The 19,346-nt window shown below is 40.7% G+C and overlaps 1 long non-coding RNA gene across 1 annotated transcript; it reads left to right on the top strand.

The window, feature by feature from the left end:
- Nucleotides 1-2,855: 2,855 nt before the first annotated feature.
- LOC150004308 (uncharacterized) lies at nt 2,856-7,635 on the top strand. Its single transcript, XR_016512282.1, has 3 exons — nt 2,856-2,918; nt 6,864-6,962; nt 7,310-7,635. It is a non-coding gene; the product is annotated as an uncharacterized LOC150004308 (long non-coding RNA).
- The last annotated feature ends 11,711 nt before the right edge of the window (nt 7,636-19,346 follow it).

Here is a 19,346-nt window from a genome sequence, read left to right as displayed (position 1 = left end):
CTGTTAGGAGGGCCCCAGGGGAAAGTGAGACTGGAGAGAGTCAGGAGTATGGGGTTGCTAGGTGGAGAGAAGGCATTTTAGGTAAAGCATACAGCACAAGCAAAACCACAGAGGCCTTGGGGAGTGGGAAACAACCCATTTGAGGGGAATGGTGTATCTGGTGGGAAAGGATGAAAGATAAAACTGCAAAGGGGGCACCGGGCAGGCAGCTAAGGGCCTAGAATGCCATGCTAAGCAGATGTTTTAGATTCTGGTTGGCAGCGGGCAGGTATATGAAGCCCATAGGAAGACGAGTGCTCTGAAGAGTTCTCTGTTACAGAAAGCTCTCAGCAGCAACTCTGTCTGATATGATGGAGAGTGCCAAAATGTTGAAAAGTGACAAAAAGAAATGAGGAGGGAGAAGTTAGGAAGAAAGGCTAAGAGGCTGGATATTTCATGGGTTCTATAATTAGCATGTGAATAATTACATGGTTCCAGTAAGAAGTTCTCAGGGATTCATAATACTAAAACTCTGTGTATGGTGACTGCCATGTGCCTTGTGACATGCCCTTTCTAGTGGCACGTTCCCAAGTGTGACTGGGAGCCTACGACATCCAAAAGGGCATCTGGTTCAGTCAATTCCAAATGGCCCCTCTCCTTAGGCAATGAAGTCAGCTCCTGAGGGAGCCAAGTTTCCACACAACACCTTTATATCTTTTCCTGGACTCTGCTTTCTCTGAAGGGCATAACCATGTCCTGGAATGTAGTCTTCTTGCCCATGAATTTACTCGTATACTCATTTAACAAACATTTGTGAAGACCTACTATGTGCTAGCAGCATGCCGTTTATTAGGAAAAATATAGAGATATAAGGAAGAAACGGTTTCTGTCTTCAAGGAGATGAGTTCTAATGTATAGCATATCTATAATAAAATAAAATTGGCTAAATGGGCTTAAGAACATCACAAAAAAAGACATTATGGGGATTCAAGGTGAGAAAGGTGATTTGAAAAACTTAGTTACTGCATACAATTTGAAAATTGCTTCTCAAGGTGTTGACCACAGACCCAGAGCATAGGCATTACCTGGGAGCCTGTTATAAAGGCAAAATTATATTCTCCACCCAGAACTACTGAATCAGGGTCTGTATTCTAATAAGATCCTCTGGTGGTATCTGTGCACACTCAAGTTTGAGAATCACTGGTTGAGAGCTCATACGGCCTTAAAGCTTGTTTTAAATATGGTTTTTTTTTGTTTGTTTGTTTGTTTGTTTTTAAGGAAACCATAAGCAGAAAGTGATCAAAACTAAACTCTCTGTATTGTGAGATTAGCCTAACCACAACATAATCTGTCAAAATTAGTGCTTCTTTTCTTTAATGCATCTTATATTTCCAGCTCTTCCTTTATTCAGTGTAAGAGGGATGCAGGTGTGTGGGGCTGAAAAAAGAAAAGAGAAGGGGAAGAACTGGGCCCTCTCTGGGAGGCAGATGGGGCTGGCAAGCTACCCATGGATTCAGTTCCAGTAAATAAAGCCTTGGTGCTTTGAGGTGGTCTGAGGCCGTTGCTCTTAGATCTCTGTTTCACCTTGCCTCTCAGCGGTCCTGCTGTGCCACATCGGCACCCATGCATGCATTTTTATGCTGGTTTCAATTTATATATAGATCTGAAAACATTTGTTGACTACCTACAAAGTGTATAACAGGAGCTAAATGTTCTCAGGTACATAAAGGTGTGGTCAAAGATGTATAGAAATAATTTTAACAAGATATAGACAGCAAGTAGTACCAAAAACTATGAATGTTCAGATAAGGGAGAAAACAGTCCTAGCTCAGGAAATCCAGGAAGGCTTCATGAAGGAGGCAGCAGAATGAGTTAGGCCTTCAATGATGATTAGTATTTCAAGAGGTTGATATGGGTTTAGAGCATTTTACTGTAGAAAGAGAGCTTAGCCAAGAAAAATTGTGGACATGCAGAGAGGACGGCTTTCTCTGAGGAGAAAAAAGAATCAGGAATGTGACAGCGAGCTGGACAGAAAGGCTTGGAATTAGGTTATAGATGGTCTCAAATGCTCAAGTGCAGGCAGCTGGAAGGCACCAAAGATTTTTGGGTAGAGCAATGATATGATCATATCTGTCCTTTGGAGTTTTTATGCACCAGGCATTTGTACAGGTGAGGGAGTGAGTTGGAAAGGGTAAGAATTTATGAAACTCTCCTATTGCTTCCAATATTTCCCAGTTGACAATACAGATATTATTCTTTTCTTTCATGTTCATCCATCTCCCCACTCCTCCACCCTCCTGCCAGCATGCAGTCAAAAGATGCTCAGCATCTCAAAGTGAACAGGGGCTGGGGAGTAGCACAAGCCCTGTTCCCAGGAAGATGGCCACAGAGCATGGGTGTGTTATGATGGAAAGAATTAAAGCCACGGACTTATCAAGGTCTGGGGTGGCGATGACTATGATCATCAGAAAGGAAAGGCTGATCAGATAGGAAAGCCCATTTCATCTGTGCTTGTTTCTGGTATGTGCTGTTGTTCTAAGAAGAAACATCCAGTCCCTTTATCTGTGAACTTAATTCTTCTTTGTCATATCAACATCACAGACTTGGGAACTGGATGGAACTGTAGAGCCATTTTGCCAATTCCCTCATTTAATGGAGGGGCTGAATGATTTATCTAACTGCAGCTAGCCAAGCTAGAGTACAGCCTTTGAAAAATATATAAATATAAAAGCTGGAGGAGTATCTCTAGCATCCCCCACACTTGGAATTAGGGGCTTTTCTGCCCCCCATGACCACAGGATGTGTGCACTCAGCCTGTCCCCACCTCATTCTGGGCTGCAGGCCAGCAGGAGAGGTCGAAGTACCTCTGGTAGCAGAAGCAGCTGACATACCAGTATCCGGTGTGCTGAGAGCCTGTTTTCACTCTTAAAAACAAAAATGTAAGTAAATTTTAAACTGTTTAGAAGATAATTTTTAAGTTAAGAACATGCCACTTATTCTGCTTGGCCTAGACCAAAATGCGAAGAGATTGGTGTGAAATCACTTACTCGATGGGAACTAAGTGAATCGTGCAACACGCTCAGTTGCTTCTCATTGGAGGTGAGAAGGAGCTGAGTCATTTTTCTCTCTCTGCAGTGGAGAATGACTGTACGTGGTGACCAAGTGCCTGCTGACAAAGTGCTCAGGGCTTACTGCTGCTCAAAGAGGGAAGGACAGATACTTTCTCCAAGTCAGTGGCCACAAGCCTCACCACCTCAAAATATCTCCTCATGCCTTAACTGTCTTGCGCTTTGATTTAAACTTAGAAAGGGGAAAATAGGCAGCCAGTTAAATAAGACATCAAACTCTGCAAGTTACTGGCAGAGTTTCCTTTGACCTGGACTTCCCCTAATTACCTTTGCTAAAACATAAGCCAGAGTTCCTATTTCCAGGAGACCATTGGTCAGCCTGAGGGCAGAGGCTTACTTTGGCCCCTGATTTATAGAAACAAGGCAAGATTCGCAGCCTCAAAGCAACCTCATATCACAAAACACAAAATCCAGGAAGACTGGGCTCCCCAAGAGCAAGGTAAAGACAGGTCAGAGCATTCTGTCACACCACCAGCCAGTGTGATAAGGGAGGATGAGGGTGGGACAGCAAGAAAGTAGTCTGCTTCTTCATACGATGTCAGTGATGTCCATTTGAATATAATGCATTCCACAAATGTAATTTTAATTTTTCTAGAAGCCACATTTTAAAAGCAAGAAGAAAAAGAGAAATTAATTTTAATATTTCTATTTAACCCAGTATATCCAAAATAATGTCATTTCAACATGTAGCCAATATAAATTATTAGTGAGATATTTTACATTCTCTTTTGTCTTAAATCTTTAAGATCTGGTATTTTTTTTACACACAAGCACATCCCAATTCAAACCAGTCACATTTCAAGTGCTAAATAGCCACACATAGTTAATGGCCACAATATTGAACCCCTCAGAGTCAGTATTCTGAGGTAGGCTGCCTATTGCAGTAGGGGACAAGGGAGCCTGGTTGCCAGGAAAGATGCCACCATAAGTATTGAAAATAATGCCACTGTCGTTATCATCATAGTCTTTACAGGCTTATCCCATACCCTGAGCCTGTAAACTGAAAACCATTCTCTCCTGATTAGCAACAAGAAAATAGGGTCAGTAAAAAGGAGCTGGTCCACGGTCACACCATAAAGGAGAATGGATCTGGAACCCCGACCCCTCAGGCTGGCCACACACAGTGCTCCGGAAAAGCCCTGGTTCCAGGGACAGTTGCTGAAACTCCAAAGGACTCTCTGTGACTGTTCTGTCTGGTACCATACAGATTTCACTCTTTGGAGAAGAGCAATGACACCCCCCTAACACAGGTAGACATCTGTGTATATTCTCCAGGATAATTGTGGGAAGGTGGGATCCAAGCAGGCGGCCATGGGCCAACATGTCAGAAGTGGCTTTTCAAGCTGCCCTGCAGTGCCTTCTCTCTTCACTCCCCTCCCATAGGGACCCTCTGCTGGACCCTCACCCTGGTCTGTCCTCTCTTTCCAACTCACTACAGACCCCTCCCAGAGCCTCATGTCCTCATAGTACATTTGGGCTGCGTGTTGTTCCCTGCATGCACTGCTCTCTGCTTAAGTGATGAACTGTGCTGATGTGTTAGACCTGGGGTCACCACTATAGATGTAACTGGGTAGTTCCAGAGAGGGCACCTAGACCTGAGGGGGCAAGTCAGCAGAGCAGATGTTGGGGAGATAGAGGCTTTTATACTATCTCCCTTCATGTCTGCTGCTCCAGGACAGCAGTGTTCTAGAACTGAGTGCTCCAATCAAATCTGAACAGGGCATTTACCCCCAGATGCATTTCACCTAACGACTCCCAAGCCTCAGGCCTACATGAGTCATTTTTACTATAATCACTTCTGCTTCAGACATGAAGAAAGGCTATTCCAGTTGTCAGAGGCCATGGGACATGTGGCTACAGATAAAGTACAGCTCTGCCTGCTTATGTCCTAACATCCGCCATCACAGGTGTTAAACACACACACACACCCCAACACCTGGTCAGGAAGCTACCCACATCTCCTACCTGCCTCGTCTTGCTTTGCCCAGGAGGAAGACTGGGCTAAGATGTGAACTGGGGATTTCTCTCTGGGGGTCCCATGTTCCTCCCACCTCCCCAGTGTCCTTTCTCTCTGCATGTGCTCACACCTTGGACCCAGCACAAATCCATCCCTCACTGACATCCTTTGCATTCAAAGAGTTCTCCCAACAATGGCCAGCCGTGCTCAGTGGAGTGCAAACATCCGCCTGCTCTCTGCTCCCTGAAAGGCCATATGGAAACTCTGTGTCATTGTTGGCCCACATCTGACAGAGCAAAAGGCTTTTATCTCAGAAGGAAAGAGCCCAGTGTCAGAGCAGCAACCCCACCCCAACACAAAGTCAAAAAGACACTTGGCCGAAGGACCCGTCACAAAGAAAAAGTTCTTTTCTTTTTAAGAATTTTTTCTTCCCGCCAAAATGTCTGCACCCCCAGCCACAGCAGCAGGTCCGTGGAGAGCCTGCCATCTGACCCCCTCGCATGTCCCTAATTGCATCCCATCTGGTGTCTGGCACACACAAAGGCCTCCACCTGGCCCTGCCCAGCCTTTCTCCAGGCAGTTTTGTGAGTCTCTGGGGCCCAGGCTGTGGCCACCCCCTGCCAGGCTTGGCAGGGCACATGCTGGCAGGCACCTGGACTAGGGCCATCTGTGGTCACTTAGGGGACGAGGACAAAGGCCTGGCTCAGGGCGCAGGGCCAGGGATCTGGGCTTTCCAGGGTGGACATCAAGGACATTTTGTCAGCCTAAGACTGACAGGTGATGCCCATGGACAGGCCTGAGAAAGTAGATGTTGGAGCCCTAGGACCTATCAAGGTTGGCAGTGTGTATTAAAACACATGGTCCTGTGACTGAGCAGCTCCCAGCCCCTAAGAACATGTCCTGGGCTGCAATTCAGGAGGGCCCAGTGACAGAGATGTCCCCAATTCAGAGGGTCAGAGACCCAGTGACGGGGCTGCCAGGATTTTGCGGCACCATCTTGCTGTGTAATAGCAAAATTTTGGAAATAGCTCTAACAATTCAGAACAGGTTGGGTTACATAAATTGTGGGAGTAGCCATACTATCAACTACTGTGTCATGATTAAAGATGATGCTGGAGACCTGTGTATGCTGGCATCAAAGGATATCCACAAAAACATTCTTAGAGTTAAAAAGCAAGTTACAAAATGGTGTGTGCCATGTGATTTGGTTTTGTTATATATAAATGTATATATAGGTATGTATGCATGCATGTGTGTATGAAGAGAAAGTATATGCCAAGATGTTAACTAATTCCTTCTGTATATTGCTTTTGCTGATTTCATCTTCCTCTTTTTAATTATCTGTATTTTCTTACTTTTACATATTTCCTATAATTGAATGTGCACTACTTGATAATGAAAATGAAATTAAAAATGAACGCTCTCTCGTTTGCTTACAGATATTATTTAAAACCATGGACTAGATGAGGTCATCTGAGGGAAAATACAGAGGAGGGAAGGAGGTCCAAGGCAGAGGCCTGGGGACTCCATCTAATACTTAGAAGCTGGACATAGGAGGAGAAAGAGATAGGAAAGGCAACCAAGAAAGGGCAGCCAGTAAGGAGAAAAACCAGAAGGGTCCGAGAGGCCAAGTGAAAGAAGTGGTTCAGACAGAAGTGGCTCCGTCACATGTCCCTGAGAGGTCACATCGTAAGACTAGGACAGCAAACTGGGCATTGGTCTGGCAAGAGGGAATGTTAATCAGAATAAGAGGAGGTTTGTGTCCACCGAGAGAGGAGTTTTTGTTTTTGTTTTTTAAGGTGAGAGATACTTCAATACTGTTGTAGGATGATGAGAATAAACAAGGAACAGGGATGCTGGGAGAGAAAGGAGGATTTCAAGTGCAACATGCATGGCCGGTAAGAGGCTTGGTCTGCTCAGGGGAGGGGTGGGCCAGGAGCAGGCCAGACAGTTCTCTCTCTGCAAGGAGAACATGAGTTCCTACACGTGGGCACCATGCAGGCAGCTTGGTGTGTTGGGAGGGGGTGGGGAAGGTGAGATATATCTAGGCTGATTGTCACTACTTTTCAAAAAAAAAAAAAAAAAAGAAAGAAAGAAAAGGAGCAAGCTGAGAGAGAGTGGAAGTCTGAGGAGAGAGCCCGGGAGAAGGACGCCTTCAGAGAGGGCAGGCTCGGTTGTCCTGGGGGCATGGGATTGTGGCATCAACGCACACAAAGTCAGTTGGCACTCTTGTCTTTGCCTCTAGCCACCCTCTGGTAGATTCTGTGAATGAGGAGACTTGCCCAGGGTGATGGTGGAGATGAGCAGAGGCCTTCAGGAAGGCTGCCCTGCAGAGAATTTCTTACCTTGGAACATTTTGCTGTAAATAGCTGCTTCTACTGCTGTGGAAAGTCTGTTCTGACAACGTAGAGGTCACACCCTGCAGAAAGCTGAAGGAGGTGCCCTCAGCAGGTTCATGAATTGTAATAATGTACCTGTATCTGTTTCTAAAATTAAACTAGGAGTTCCTTGAGGGCTAGAAATGAGTTATCTTTATCTTTATCTTCTGAATTGTTAGGACAGAGCAATGGGGTCGGGATGGACCGTGGGAGAAGGGGTGGGCTGGGTGGAGGGTAACAATGAGGGAAAAAGTGGACAACTGTAACAGAAAAACAATAAAAATAAAAAATTTAAAAAATTAAAAATTAAAAATTAAATTAAATTAAAAAAACGTAGTAGGAGCCCAATGAATATGTGTTGAAGGAAGAATGTTAGGAAGGAGAAGAAGGGAGAAGGGGAGGGAAGGATACAGGAAGGAGGAAGAAATTTCTTCATTTTAGAATTTAGGAAATCAAAGCTCACAAAGGTAAGCATAGGTCCAAATTCTACTTATAGAATCAACTAAGGGTTAAGTATAATTATTTATTGTATTATTAGACACTAATTAAAACTCTTAAGACTTTGCATATATATGATTTGCTTATAATTATTGTCCCAGTGTAATTAATAATATCAACACATTTCAAGCTCCCAACTGTCCTTAGGTTAGATGATAAATTATATGGTCACCCCAGCTATAGCCACTATCAAGTCAACAAAGGCCTCTGAGTCACTGTCCCCTGCAAACCCCTGTCAGCACCTCAGGACCCAGTGGACACTGAGTACTGTCAGGGTAGTTACTGGGTCAAAGCATTCAGAACAATCTGCAAACTGAAATTTCCAAACTTTTTCATATTTTTTATGTGGTTCAGTATCAGATTCTCACTTTTGACCCTCCCACCACAGCTTGACAGTATTACATGTGAGTGTAAACTAAGTATATCTTTTTAAATGTTTTGCTCTTATTTTCTTGTTTAGTCACTCTTTTATTGGTTTTGCACACCAAACAAAACTGAATTAATTGCTAACAACTTTTTTGAGGTATAATTTACATATCATAAAATCTGTGTGTTTTAAGTGTCAACTCAATAATGTCTAGTAAATTCAGAGTTGTGCAACCAACCAACACAACAAAAAATTAAATTAATTTTATTTATATAATGGAAAATTATGCATATCTTGAGCTTTCTATTAAAATGATTATTTAATAAATTCAATTCCATCTAGAAATATACACTCCCTAACACACACATACTCTCTCTCCTAACTGTTTTGGTAATAATTTCTGTCTCAAGGAATGACTTCATCTCAACCCTTAAGACAATAAATGGGAATTATAAAATATGATAGTACTTCAGTATTTTTTTCCAGACATACTCCATCTTATTTTTTCATGAAGGAGGGTGGGATATAATCATAAATGAGAAGATAGCTTTCTCCTTATAAAGTAGAAGAAAGATGATAGCTGACATCTGTTGATTTAATTACATGGCCCGGAGTTCTGTCTCCAGGGTTCCCCTCCTCACTGTCACCCAAGCATCACACCTCCTCAGCCAGCTACTCAGACTTTGTGGTTATTACTAATAGACACCCTGCCTTGTCATTTAAAGCCATTTTTTCTGGATTATCAGAAAAGAAAATCCATGCAGCTGCTGGGAAGGCAAGGGGCCTTGTTTTCCCATGGGCCCCTTTTATTCTTTACCACAGATCATCAGCCTCAATGAGGATTCTGAGCTGAAAATTACTTATCAACTTCTCTTTCATCATAACCTAAAACAACACCAACCACCATGGTTGCACTGAAATCTACTACTTTTGTGTTCTTATACTTTTAACATTGTAAACTCAACTATCCTGCCAACTAATATGAGTGAGGTTTCTGATATCAATGTACCAAGAAAAGTTAAGAGCAACAAGGGCTAAATCCTAATTTCTTAATCAGCTTATTATCTGTGTTCACTGGACCCAGAATACATTCAAGAACATCAACAATACAAAGTGCCTGAAAAAGAGAAAAATCTTTCTAGAACCCTCCAGCAAAAAGCTATATAGATGGACTATCTTATTCAAGATCAAGAGCCCCAAGAATGGATCCCAAACTTTTAGATTTCATGGACCCGTAGATTCCAAAAATATTGAGGGTTTGGAGAAGTAATAGTTCAGAGTCTGGCATATTTTTTCAAGTAAGGATATCTTTCTTTTAAAAAAGATTATTATTTGAACCCCCCCAGGAAGGAAGAACATGTTCTCAGAATAAATGACTATTCTATAAGTTTATTGAATTTTGCTTTACCTAAAAACTTATGTCTACCTGTTTTCGTTGAATAAGAGCATATCCTCAGCCAAAATACAATAGACTTTTTAAAAATTTTTAAATTTTTATTGAATTTATTGGGGGTGACATTGGTTAATAAAATTATATACATTTCAAGTGTACAATTCTATAATACATTATTTGTATTGTGTGTTCAACACCCGAAGTCAAGTCTCCTTCCATCACCCCTTTACCCTCTTTCATGTGCCCCCACCCCCTTTTCCTTTGGTAATCATCATACTGTTGTCTCTGTCTATGAGTTTTGGGGTTTTTAGCTTAACCTCTTCACCATTTTTACCCAGCACTTCAACCCCCTCCCTTCTGACTGTTATCAGTCTGTTTTCTGCATCTATATGAGTCTGTCACTATTTTGCTTATTAGTTTATTTTGTTCATTAGATTCCACATACAGGTGAAATCATAAGATATTTATCTTTTTCTGATTGGCTTATTTTACTTAGCATAATACTCTCCAGGTCCATCCATGCTGTCACAAAGGTAAGGTTTCCTTCTATTTTATAGCCAAGTGGTATTCCATTATGTAAATGTACCGCAGCTTTTTTATCCACTCATCTACTGATGGGCACTTGGGACTGCCTCTAAATCTTGGGTATTGTAAATAACGCTGTAATGAACATAGGCGTGAATATATTCTTTTGAATTAATGTTCTATGTTACTTCAGATATATTCTCAAAAGTGAAAATCCTGGGTCATAAGTCAATTCCATTTTTAATTTTTTGAGGTAACCCCATACTGTCTTCCACAGCGGCTGCACCGGTTTGCATTTCCACCAACAGTGCATGAGGGTTCCCTCTCCTCCAAATCTTTGTCAACACTTGTTTATTGATGATAGCCATTCTGACAGGTATAAGGTAATACCTCATTGTGGTTTTAATTTGCATTTACCTAATAATTAGTGACATTGAGCATCTTTTCATATGTCTTTTGGTCATCTGTATGCCCTCTTTGAAGAAGTGTCTATTTGGGTCCTTTGCCCTTTTTCTTTTCTTTTTTTATTTTTTTTGGTAAGAGTTCATTTGAACCTGAGGACAGTGGTGGGAAGCAAAATCTCAAAGTTCCCCTTTGTCCATTTTTTAATTGGATTATTTGTTTTTTTGGTGTTGAGTTGTATAAGTTCTTTATAAATTTTGGATATTAATCCCTTATCAGATGTATCATTGGTAGAACTGACTTTCATATAGACAATGAAATTAGGAAAAAAATCATTTGCTTCTGATTCTTTGCCCAGATCAAAAGATTGATAAACAATCCCAAATTGAGTGCAATAAAATCTGTGAAGATCTCACAAGTTCCAGAGATTCTATGTTCTATCCTGTTCCCCTCATCCGCCCTTAATCTGTGTTATGGTCTAAGGAAATCATTTTCTGTGCCACTCATTCACCATTAGCAAAACTGAGAAAACATTCACCTTTATAACCACAACATAAAAAGTTATAGTGAGAGAAACCACACAAATCACTAGATCTAAAGTGCTCAGCAATGGCAATAAATTTAGGTGTTATCACATCTATTCTCCAAATTTATTTATGACTCCTTGGTGATATGATATACAGTCTCTTTTGGAAAGTGAACAGAAAACCAAATATAAAAGTACAAATTACACTTACCACTTTAAGTTGGTTACATGAGGTTTATCAACTATCTACTAGAGTACTGACCTCCTTAGCCCCTTAGGTGCTGGGAGAGGACAGAGATGAATATGATGTAGTCTCTACAAGGGAACTAAGGCTTGGGCACAAAGCACAGGCCTTTGGAGCCACAGGGTGCCGAACTAGCTTAGGGGCATAATGTTTAGGAACAACAGGAAGGAAAATATTTGTTCCTATCTCTTCCACAATCCTAGCCTGCTTTTGATTGCTGAAATTTTTTTGTTTAACTTTTCATATTGAAAAGATTTCACAGCAAAAGAAAATTAGCAAGTGTAGTACAAGGAACTTTCACATAACCTTTTGAATGAGACTCACCATTTGCTGACATTTTAGCCCCATTTGCTTTATCATTCTCTCTTTCCAGAAGATGGCTTTCTAGAAACCAGGAATAGGGCCCTCACCAGAAACCAAATTTGAAGGCAGCTTGATCTTGGATTTTCCAGTCCCCAAAACTGTTGAGAAAATAAATTTCTGTTGCAGAAGCTGCCCTATCTATGGTATTTTGTCATAGCAACTTGAGCAGACTAATACACCAATAGTCCCAACAATATTCCTTATAGCAATTTTTTTCCCAACCCATCTAATCTTCCCAGAACTAAGTATTTTGTCTATACCCCTTGCTTTGGTACACAGAAGGGACTCCCATTTGTTTTTGATAAACTTTTAGCATGTATGTGTCCATCCCTCTAGGGAAGCTTTAAGCAAAATGAATCTTTGTTTTTGTCTTGCACATCTGTGATTACTACAGATGTCCTACACAGGGTGTTGCATACAGAAGGTACTGAATGAATATGTGTTGATTGATTGAATGGGAATAAGCTTTAATTACTAACTGCACACTGCTTCAGGCCAATGGTCACTAAGTAAACCATACTTTGGTAGCCTGTCTCATCATGTTGCCAGAACAAATTTTTCCATTGTTCAGTGGGAATAATGCATACTCATATCTTATTCACATGTATGCCCTAGCTCATAAAAATAATTCCATGTTGATGCTCAGAGACATATAAGCTCTCGAATTCCTTCAGGATAAATGTCAACCTCTTACCCGGATTTTTAAGACTCTTCAGGATATGGTCCTAATGTGCATTTTCACTGTATTATTACTTACTATTCACTCCACATTTTAAACAAAATGGGTCATTTGTCATTCCCTTTGAATGTCCTTAATTTTCCATTCTCAAACTTTTACTTATTTTTGTTTTTTCTGCCTAAAATGCAATTCTTTCATCATAATTGATCAAAATTACCCTCCAGTATTGGAGCTCCACATGGAATAGATAAAAATTCAGTTTGTCTTTCTTATATGCAAGTGTACATTTATTCCACAAATATTTATTGAGCACCTGTTATATTGCAGGCACTGCACTACATGATTGAACTTCAGCAGTGGATGAGACAAATATAGTTTCCTGACCTCATCACCACATCCTGGCCTTTGCTAGTTAGTCAGTCTATTCTGAGAATTTTTAAAGAGTTTCTATTTAGAATGTATTTTTTTCCTGATCTAATAACACAATAGTTGGTTCTTTGGCCAACAAGAATGCCTCGCCTTTGTAGACAACTCCAGAGTTGATAGATACATACACATTCATTATCTCATTTCATCCTAATGCAGAGGTAGTGCAGAGATATGCCTGTTTCCATCTTATTAAAGAGGAGACTGAAGTTCAGAGAGGTTAAGTTAACCACCTAAAGTGGTGTCAGATCTAGGATAAGGATGTTGGCCTTCTCACTCCTTGTCCAATCTGACCACCTCCAGAAACCAGATGTGGAGGAGGTATAAGCAATATTATATCCACTTTATGAATGAGAAAACTCACTTAAGCACAACAGAAGTCAGGAAATGCTGCAAAACAAATGCAACCTAGTAGTATTTGGAAATAAAATTCAGTGTTACTTCTTCCACCAAGATAACATAAAGCAGCTACCAATGCTTTGAGAAAAATTAACTATTTGCTTGAATTTATTTGAATTCATAAGTTAAATTGTTGGTAATCTGACTTTGCTTTACAAATACTTAAAACTTGAACAACTAATACTGTTATTTGTTAAACCAGTAAAAATTTCAAATACGAGTAATTCTTTTGCATTTCTAGTTTTGTCTCATATTATCGAAGTAACAACATTTCAGAAAATTTGGCAAAAAATTCTGATATTAACAACCACGGCTAGCTTGACAGTGTTTTCATTCAGTCTTTTAACAGGCAAAAGTTTTACATTATTACAATTAGGTTCTCATACTCGGCTTGTATTATTTTCACCTTTTCTATTTAGACTTTTTTTTTTTTTTTCAACATAAGTCTAAACATAGAACAGGTCTTGGAATCAGAAGACCCAAGTTCAAAACACACCTAGCTCTACCACTTACTACCTATCTGCAAAGGCAGGTCTTATAAAGCCAAAAAACAAAGCTTTTACAATTTGCGGGGGGTGGGGGTATGGCCTCTTTAAGAATACAAAATTGAGAGCAGAATGAGTATTTCTGTGAAATAAAAAAGGAAATAACATGTCTGGAGATTTGTAGATTTTGATCTTTTGTTTTGAGATGTCTTTAGGCAATTTACCAGAAATGCTTCCTGATTGCATCTGGTTGCCCACCCCCGCGGAACACCACATGTCTCTGGAACTCTGAGGGGCCCAAGCAAGTGGGAGCCCTTAAGTTTTAGCTTCATTTGCTTTATATTAAATACACCTCTGCCAGTATGACCTTGGGCAGGTGGCATAACTTCTCTGGTCACCGGTTTGCTCATTTATAAAATAGAATCATAATGTCTACCTGAGGAGGCTGCTGAGAGACCAAATGAAATAATGCACAAACCAGTGTTGGATCCCAGTGAGCACATACAGGCTGGTTGTTCCTCAACACCTTGCCTGGCGCTGCTCTGGCTCCTCGTAGAGACCATTTCCTGTCCCGTTAGATTATTGCCATTTTTTAAAACAATCTATGCCTTCCTCTCTTATGTCAATTTTAATGGAATTTTAGACTAGCAGATTTTGTTAGTTTTTACAAAACCTTCTCCAGCGATGTATAGGTAAAATAGGACTTAGGTAAAGTCACACTTTATCTGGGTCTTCTCCTTAATTATTTCTTCTGAAAACAATGCCTAATTTAAATTTTTTTATTTTTTTTATTTTTTAATGCACTGAAGCAATTAGACAAAGGTTAAGAGGACTAAGAGATTCAATGACTCTGGCCTGTGAGCAGAAGGGCCATTAATAGCTTTGTAGTTTCTAATTCACAGCAGTCTCAGATGAATTTCCTTCCCAAGCTGGTCTGCTTACAAGACAAAAGCCTGGAGAAGAGTATGTTTCACGCTCCACTGGCAACGCGCACCGCTCAGGGCTGGCCCCTCTGGTGGCCTATATTCATCAGTGATTTGGCTTTTACAAATCACTACAGGGAAATTCAGTTTCGGCAACACATAAATGCTTTCCTTCATACCACTGGGACTCCACCACAGACCTTTTTATTTTGTAAGTAAGCCACAGAAGTTTCAATTAACTACTTCCTGTTACTGCTTCCTTGCCAACAAAGGTAACTTTGTCTACGCAACTTCTCCAAAATGTTATGAAAAGTCTGAAAGTGACCCTGAGGGTTGTCCTTTGCTCATTTATTCCACAGTTTATTCCCCTTCAAGGACTGTTTTCATGTGGCTGCATTTTACCTGATATCTTACCAGCTCTGACAAACAAGGACTAATTAGGTAACTGCAAAATAATAGACCTGGGGATAGGTGCTAATACCCCAACAGGCAAGAGATGTCAAGTGTCTCATTCCGTTTTAAACAATTAACTTCAGTTTTAATTCTGCCTTCGTGAAAGAAGTGCTTTTGCAGTTATAGCTACACCGTGCTTTTGCAGTTATAGCTACACCAGCCTCAGCTCAGTTATCTTACGGTATGTACTATTGGAAGAAGGAATGGAAAGGGAGAGCTACAAGGTGGACCTTGAATGAACCTGGAAAGAAGGCTTGGCACCATCTCAACAGCAGATCTGGGGCAAAGGGGCAGGAAAATGGGCCATCTACCACCTCTCAGTGCTGGAGAGAAGAACCAAGAAAGCAATTAAGAGTGGGTGGTGAGGCATAGATAGTTATTACTTCCCAAGATTTCTCTTATTAAGTCTAAGGCATTCATTTATATTTAAAAGTATGTATATGTTTAAAATACTTAGAGATATTGAATATTTTCTTAAATACTAAAAGTAAGTGTTTAGTAATTGTGTATTCTGTAAGAGATATAATCGACCTCACATTTAAATTAAATATAGGAAAGTGGTAAAAAGTATATCTGCATTGATTTAACACTTTGATTCTATGATAAATTTCATGATTATACCTACCTCTCTTAAGATATCTGGTCCGCCTATTTACATCCCAGTCCAAAAGCATAAGACATTTGTACTAATTCCTACTATTGCTCAAAACTAAGCTGATTTTTTTTCTTTTCTTTCTTCTTCTCCTACTCCTCTTCCTTCTTTGTAACATTAGTGTAGCTCAATCAATGGTGATTTCTAATAAGGAGAGTGTGCCAAACCCTATGCCTGGGAAGAGTGCTTCCCACATACACATACATAGATGTATATTTATTAAATAAATGAAAACGGTGGAGAAAGCTTCTTGTATCCTAAAAAAAAAAAAGTTAAGAATGTAATAAGAGTAATAATGTAATAACAAAAGAACATTTAAGATACAGTCCATCTTATAAAGGGCTACCTGGATAGTTTCTTTTCATTGACTGCAATTTCTGAGCATTATTTAATTAATATATTTACTCCATTATTCAAAATTAGTACATGGACTACATATTTGCCATAAATGCAATGATTTACACTATCATAATAGCTGAATGTGGGAGGGAGAAAAGTAACCCTCAAACGTGTTAACGTGAATCCCCAGAACCTATAAACATGTTACATTATGTGATAAAAAAGAACTTGGCAGATATGATTAAGTTAATGATCTTGACAGGCAGAGAGTAGCCTGGTTTATCTGGGTGGACCAATGTAATCACAAAGAAATGAGAGGGCAAATCAACTTAAAAGAAGAATGTCAGAAAGAGGAAGCAAGACTCCACCAACAATTCCTGGTTTTGAAGATGGAAGAAGAGGCCATGAGTCAAGGATGCAGGCAGCCTCTAGGAGCTAGTAATGGCAGGAAATGGGTTCTTCCCTAGAGCCTCCAGACGAATTACAGGCCTCTCTGATACCTTGATTTTAGCTCATTGAAATGAACTTCAAATTTCTGACTTCCAGACTATGATAATAAATTTGTGTTGTTTGAAGTCACTAAATTTGTGGTAATTTGTTATAGGAGCAATAATTCTCATTTTACAGAGCAATATCTAAGATATTTCTATTATGAATGTCTATATTCCAAAGTAAATGAGAACAGTGACCTGAATATGATGAATTGATATTTCTTGATCAGGAATAACAGGGGGAAAAAAGAAAACAATCAATCTAGAAGTTAAAAGTGTCTAGGGAAAATCCATGAACATAATCCAATGTAGATTCTTTTATTATTAATTTTATTGAGGTGACATTGGTTAATGAGACCATATAGGTTCTGAAAACACACACAGGAGACTTCTGGCCAAGATGGAGGTCTAGACTGACACATTCCATCTCCCTCCAGAACTAAGAAGGAATACAACTACCGCAAAACCAGAAGTAGAGACTTCCAGTCAAGATGGAAGCCTAGATCGACATGCTTTGTCTCCCTCCATAACTAAGAAGGAATACAACTACCTCAAAATTAGAGACAACCAGAAGTTCCAAAAAATTGAGCTGCATGGAAGTCCAATAAACAAAGAAATAAAGAAGAAATACTCATCCAGACAGGTAGGAGCAGCGGAGCCAGGGCAGAGAGAATGCGGTGTGGTGGCAGCAGCAGTTGCGGCAGCGGCAGGCAGGCAGAAAGCACAGTTACACATTTTTAAAAGTCGGGAGGGACACCTGAGGAGCGTACCCAGCTTCTGACCAGATCCCACAGCTCATGGTCCCAGAGTCGGGGAAAAGCAAGCCTCATTGCTTCTGACTGTGCAAACCAGTGGGGGTTGAGGTGGAGGAAGAAACTGCCAGTGTCTCAGCAGAGTCCGCTGGTTTAAAGGGCCCCCACAGTCCTAGAACATCCGCAGACCAACCCACTCTGGGAACGATGGCGAAAGGCGCCAGTCCCATACAGAAGTGGAAGAAGTGCCTGGAAAAAGGATAAGTGCTGAGCAAGCAGCATTGTTCCCTCTCAGACCCCTCCCCCATACGCAGCCCCACAGCGTGGTGAAACAGGTTGCCCTGTACTGACGAATACCTAAGGCTCCTCCCCTTAAAACATGCCGGTGTGACAGCTCTACCTAAGACACAGAGGCAAACAAGAACAGCGGCCTGTCAAGATGAGGAGATGGAGAGATATGGCCCAAAAGAAGGAACAAATCAAGGGTCCAGTGGGAGAACTAAGCGGCAAGGAGATAGCCAACCTAACAGACACAGAATTCAAAACACTGGTGATAAAGATGCTCACAGACTTGACAGATATGCTTGAGTATGGCAAATGCATAAGAGAAGAAGTGAAGGCTATGCTAAGTGAAATGAAGGAAAATCCACACAAAACCAATGGTGATGGGAAGAAAACCTTGGTTCAAATCAATGATTTGGAACATAAGGAAGAAAACAACAGTCAACCTGTACAAAATGAGGAAATAAGAATTGAAAAAAATGAGGAGGGGCTTAGGAACCTCTGGGACAACTTTAAACATGCCAACATCCAAATCATAGGGGTGCCAGATGGAAAGAGAAATAGCAAGAAATTGAAAGCTTAAGTGAGAAAATAATGAAGGAAAACTCCCCAAATTTGGTGAAGAAATAGACATACAAGTCCAAGAAGCACAGAGATTCCCAAATAAACTAGATCCAAAAAGAACCACACCAAGACACATCATAATTAAAATGCCAAAGGTTCAAGAGAGAGAATTTTAAAAGCAGCAAGAGAAAAGCAGAGAGTTACCTACAAAGGGGTTCCTATAAGACTATCAGCTGATTTCTCAAAACAAACTTTGCAGGCAAGAAGGGACTGGCAAGAAATATTCAATGTGATGAAAAGCAAGGACCTACAACCAAGACTACTCTATCCAGCAAGGCTATCATTTAGAATCAAAGGGCAGATGAAGTGCTTCCCAGACAAGGTAAAGCTAAAAGAGTTCATCATCCCCAAGCCATTATTATGTGAAATGTAAAGGGACTTATTTAAGAAAAAGAAGATAAAAACTATTAACACTAAAATGACAACAAACTCACCACTATCAACAACTGAATCTAAAAAATAAAAACAAAATCCAACTAAGCAAACCAGAATAGGAACATAACCATAGGTATGGGGATGATTTGGAGGGTTATCAGCTGGGATGGAGAAAGGGGAAATGGTGCAGGGATTAAGAAGCATAATTGGTTGGTACAAAATAGACAGGGGGAAGTTAAGAATAATATAGCAAAAGGTGAAGCCAAAGTATTTACATGCACGACCCATGGACATGAACTAAGGGGGGTGGGATTGCCGGAGGTAAGGGGGGTATTGGGCAGATGGGAGCAAAGGGGAAAAAATTGGGACTACTGTAACAACATAATCAATAAAATATACTTTAAAAAAACAACCCAGAAATTACCAGAAGTTCCAGAAAATAAATGAAAGTCTAACGTATGACGTTATAAAGAAGTGGTGCTCAACTAGAAGGGTAGGAGGGGCAAGGCAAAGCCAGGTGGAGAGGTCAAGCTGTGCTGGCAGCAACAGCAGTGGCGACAGCGGCAGGATGGCGGTAAGCACAGACACCTGTATTTAAGGGGAGGCAAGAAGCGCCTGGGGAGCACCCTCGGCTGCAGACCAGACCCATCAGCTTGGGATTCCAATGCTGGGGAGGGCAGGCTCCCATTGCCTTGGACTGTGAAGC

This window comes from Furipterus horrens, unplaced genomic scaffold (assembly GCF_987537825.1).
Source record: "Furipterus horrens unplaced genomic scaffold, mFurHor1.1.pri manual_scaffold_7, whole genome shotgun sequence".
NCBI lineage: Eukaryota > Metazoa > Chordata > Mammalia > Chiroptera > Furipteridae > Furipterus > Furipterus horrens.
This window is presented reverse-complemented; position numbering and strand designations above follow the sequence as displayed.